The 5,141-nt window shown below is 33.2% G+C and overlaps 1 pseudogene; it reads right to left on the bottom strand.

The window, feature by feature from the left end:
• Positions 1-397: 397 nt before the first annotated feature.
• Positions 398-1,916, bottom strand: LOC111488344 (annotated as a pseudogene).
• Positions 1,917-5,141: the final 3,225 nt, after the last annotated feature.

The raw sequence follows: 5,141 nt of genomic DNA, 5'->3' as shown, positions 1-5,141 counted from the left end.
AGATTCGATCTAACTTATCTAAAAGATTTCTAATGGTAATTGATTTGTTTAGGATAACTAATGGAAAGAGTTAGATATTTTTGTTGGTTAAAGATTCTTTTCTTTAAATAATGGATTAGTTTTTTTTAATAATGGTTGTTACTGGTACATTGTCTTATTTCCAATTCAAATCTAAAACTAAAAACGAGAGTGGAACCATTTTATTATATAAGGTGGAGGTACTAAAAACATTAGGTTGTTCACGACACAAAGTCTCCTTCAAACATTCGACCATCTTATTTATTTCGAAAAGTACAACAAAAAAAAACTCAAAAGAATGAGAGTCAAATGGATAGAGGCGGTCTTCTTTTTTAATTAAGGCTGTCTATTATTTTGAAGTTCTATGGCAATAAACAATTCATCGGACAACATAAGGAGATGAGCATATCTTGGGGTTCTGTCTTCTGGAAATGATAGGTTTCACATTCGTGCATTGGGAGGAAATAGAACCTTTTATTCCATTGTAAGTGAGGTCAATGTTGCTTACTTTTACATCGTCACATGGTAAGTGACGGCTGCAAATAAGTTTGATTGCCAGTGGAGTTGCAGAACTTCCTCTAATGTTCTTGAAGCTCACTGTACTAATCTTAATTTTTGAAGGAATGTGAAAATTAAAATGAGATAACAAATGGTTTATTTGTGAAGTTATAATGAAAAAATGAATCAAAGGTTCGAGAATGCGATCCATACCTGCCGATTGCACTAATTCCACGGACAATACTCTTGGTCTATTAGAATAGGGTTGCTAACATTGACCATTATAATGTTCAAAAAGTGCATATTGGTGGCGGTGCCGCTAGCAGTAGAAGTTGGCCACGTTTTGATCCTGACACCATTAGCGGTGTTAGTTAACGTGCAGTTCTTTACGATGACACCTTCAGCAGGTTCTTCGTTAGTGTATCTTCCAAGACTTTTGATGCTTATACCATGTCCTCGCCCGCACGTCACGTTAGTGACTTCAATTAGTTTGCTTCCATCTCTAAGAGAAATGCAATCATCTCTGGTTGTAATTTTGGACTTTGTGATTGTGATCTTATTTGATCGACCGATGTGTATTCCATCAGTGTTGGGACTGTTTTCTAGTGCTATTATATTGATATTATGGAATGTGAGGTTGTTGCAGCCGAGGACGTTGATATGGAAGTTCTTGCTATCAAGTGACGTTATTCTCTTAACGGTTGAATTGGTGATGAAGTTGAACCTCAAACTCTAAACATTTTGTATAATCAAATAATATTTTGTGAGAGTCAGTAATGAAGCTAAAAATTTGAACAGAACCAATAAAATTGAAAACTAAAAAAAATTTCACTTTTCAACTTGATTATTTAAAGATTATCCTCTAGAAAATGAAAGAACATTTACCAAATCATAAATGTCAGAACATTAGAGAAGACATGTAAGAGGCCCTTTCAAAAACAACTGGATGCATGAGATTGAGAAGGAAAGCTGAAAGTTGGGCACAATTTATACGTTTGTGGCCATCATTCTTTTTCCAAGCTGCTTTTCCTTGGTCATCAGAAACTCCTTCACCTTATAATGTCAATCTATCAACACATACAAAAGTGATCCAATTATTTTCCTAAAGACTTTTTAGTGCCAGCAATGTTCCTCCAAGTTGAAAGTCAATTGGGCTATTACAAGGTCCTTCAAACTTCCCTTGCTTTACTTTAAATTTCCCTCTCGGAATAAAAATTGCACTAGAACGATTGATGCTCATATTGTATATTTACCTTCGTGATGTCAGTACCAGACACTATGTTACCATATCTTTTCAAAGGAAAAACAATATCGGCACTAGATTGAGCATTGACGGTAAGAGATAACAATAGTAACATCAAAATTGTAGCGGCCAAGAAACTTGATATGATCGTACTCATGAAGCCTTTACTTTCTTTTCTTTTTTATGTATATTGTTTGAAAACTAGTGAGAGACAATGATATTTCGTTTTAGATTTGGAACTTTTTATATATTTAATACAAATTGAAAAATAGGAATCAAGTTGGGATGGAACTAAAAGAAGTTATAGATCCATCTCCCTCTCTTAATCCAAACATAAATTGATAACTAGACATTGTTTATCGCTACCCTAAGTTGTTCATTAATGGGTGTGTTGAAATATCTCTCTCACTGCCTTTGAAGAGTTGAATTTCAAAGAAGCTTTGCAGCCACAAACTTATGACTACATTGGTTAGAGAATGTTTTCAACCTAAAATGGATAGAAATAAGACTTGAAAAGAAAGAAAAAAAGAAAAAGGCAAGATTTCCTTAAACCGATTAGTGTATTGTCCCATGAAGAGGATTTGAACTAAATTTTTAGTATGAATTTGACACCCAATAGCTCTAGCATTTTCCGATATCTTTTGCAATATGACCACATTATTTACTCCTGAAGTGTTTCTAAGAAGGGAGATTATTCTTACGGATCAACCTGAGTTGTTTTTAGCATATTTTGTCTTTACCCACATGTTCGTTAAGAAGATTTCAAGAGGTCGCCAAACATAATATTGTTCGAAACTAAACACGCTTAAAATGGTAGGCATATTATAGGCATATTATGGTAGGCATACCCTTAAAATGACTTGTATGACTATAATAAAACAACAAAATGACTTGTATGACTATAATAAAACAACAAAATGACTTGTCTCAAAGTATGTAAGTCCCTAAAATGGTAGACATATTGAATCGGCTAAAAGAGCCATTTTCACTCATGTAAATTAAAGGACAAGCTCTCACAGGCAGGAGTTCATAACTCACTCAAGATTAAAATCGAGTTACATATGATCATCATGTGAAATATTAATCTTCTCAATTAACGAATTTATAAAAAGAGATTAAATATTTCTTGGTTCAGTCTTATACAAATTCATTGTATAGCATACCCCCACTTACATATCTCCACACGAACGATTTGGATCAAATCATTTGTAACTATTACAAAGTGAGTCGTATCAATGGTAACAAATAGTGTTACCAATTATCCCCCAACTTTATCCATATACTATAGACTCTTTAGATTATTACTTAACACGATTCTCTTGTATGTCAACCACATACTATTCAAGATTACATTAATAACCCTAGATTTTCATACCATGGATAACAATTAAATTACAAATAAAATAATAAAAATTATAGTTAAAAAGTAAATAATTAATTACTAGGCTTTGGGCATAAATCCCAACAATCTCCCACTTGCTCTATACCCAACATGTTCTCTCATTTGCCCTAGAGAAGATGAGACATGTCTCATAATCCTAGACATTTTAGATCACCCTCAAACACTTTAGCTTAAAGAGTCATTTTATATAAAACAAAATAATTATCATTAAAAGTCATTTTGGTCACTAACATGATGCTTTTTCTCTCAATATCATTCTTTATAGATTGATTTTTTTATAATTTTCTTAATATTAGTCTTTGTATCACTATCATCACAATGAAAGTGACAAACTAAATCACATGTGAAACACCTTTCAAATGTCATACAAGTCATTTTGTTGCTTTAAAAGCAAAAAATGTTCTGCTTGTATACCATACTTCACAATCTAAGGTAAAATTGATATTAACATAAATTTTCTAAATTTATGTAACTAGTGTATCATTCAAAGATCAAATCTTTAACTCCTTACACAAAATAAAAAATTCTCATTATCTATCAATACTTTGATAAAACTTTAATTTTTCACTTAATGGTCATACATTAGTTTAACTAATATAATCTAATTAACTGTATATTTAATGATAATTCTCATCTATGCATTAATTATCTCCCTCTCATGAAAGATAATTAATCATACTCTTAACATTTGTTCTCATCTACGCATTAATTATCTCCCACTCAGGAATGATAATTAATCATACTCTCAACATTTGAGGTTACTTAGGATACTATTCCTTTGACTTCATATTTCAATGATCATTATCATTCTTTGAAGTCTTGCATCAAATATTTGACAATTTTGTCAATGTAATATATATGAGACAATATTAACGTTTATCCTTAAATCTCTATTTTGAGGAGATAAAATTATTCCAAATCATTTATTTGGAATTGGTTAGGTAGTCATCTATTTATGTTAGATTGAAAGATTATATCATGTAACGACCCTAAATTTTACCTATTTAACCTAAGGTCATTACTATCCTTGAAATGCGGAATATACATTAAATGGCACATGTTCATAAATGCGACTTACACTCGCCTTTTATTATCTCGTGAAAGAGAATTACAAGGGAAAGAAAGGAAAAGAACATTAAACATTATTGAGATAAAGAAAAAGGAACAAAACCGAAATGAATGTTTTATTCTACCCTATGCTTTATTATGCAAATACAAATCAACCTATACTAACCTATACTAATGATGCAACCCGAATTCAACCTAGACTATGAAATGGAAAAACAACTACCCTATGCATGTGCCCCGGTCCCGGGGTGTACGATGCCGCCGCCGATGTCACATGGGTATCTTGCTCTTATCTGAAAAAGTAAAGTAGCACGAGGCTTGAGTATTTCTAGCATACTCAGTAAGTGACCCCCTATCAGGGTTATGTAACAATCACACGCAATGAAATGATGGGACTTATCGTTTCGTTTCGTTTCGTTTTTTTTACGGTGTTGTCCTAATGGATAATCATGGACGTGTACCATATACTCTACACACAACCCATACGTGCGAATATGAGCTCATCAGCTAGTTTGCAAACCGTTGGGCCACTTTCCTTATTCGGTGGGCATACTCTGGGAGCCCCTTACACCGGGATTCGTTAAAACTAGTAACCGTCACGACAGTGCTATGCAAAGCATAACGATCGTTGTCTTGCCATTGGATGTACGCATCCGTACCCTCGTGATGGGATAGGGGTATCCCCCCAATGCATGAACACACATAATGCATGAGGTCCCCCTACTTCTACATTTATCATTAATGAATATAACCTCCCTGTCACGTTCCATGCTTCATGTCATTCTCATTTTCAATTTACATTTCTTACATATTTCTATCGGGGTTATGATTCCAGACAGTTTACCTATTTCATGTCATACAATTTATGTGGTTTACATTCAAACATTCCATACAATCATGTCATAACCAATC

Source organism: Cucurbita maxima, unplaced genomic scaffold (genome assembly GCF_002738345.1).
Source record: "Cucurbita maxima cultivar Rimu unplaced genomic scaffold, Cmax_1.0 Cma_Scf00013, whole genome shotgun sequence".
NCBI classification, from domain to species: domain Eukaryota; kingdom Viridiplantae; phylum Streptophyta; class Magnoliopsida; order Cucurbitales; family Cucurbitaceae; genus Cucurbita; species Cucurbita maxima.
Note: the sequence above shows the minus strand (reverse complement) of the source record. Positions and strands in the feature narration are given on the sequence as shown.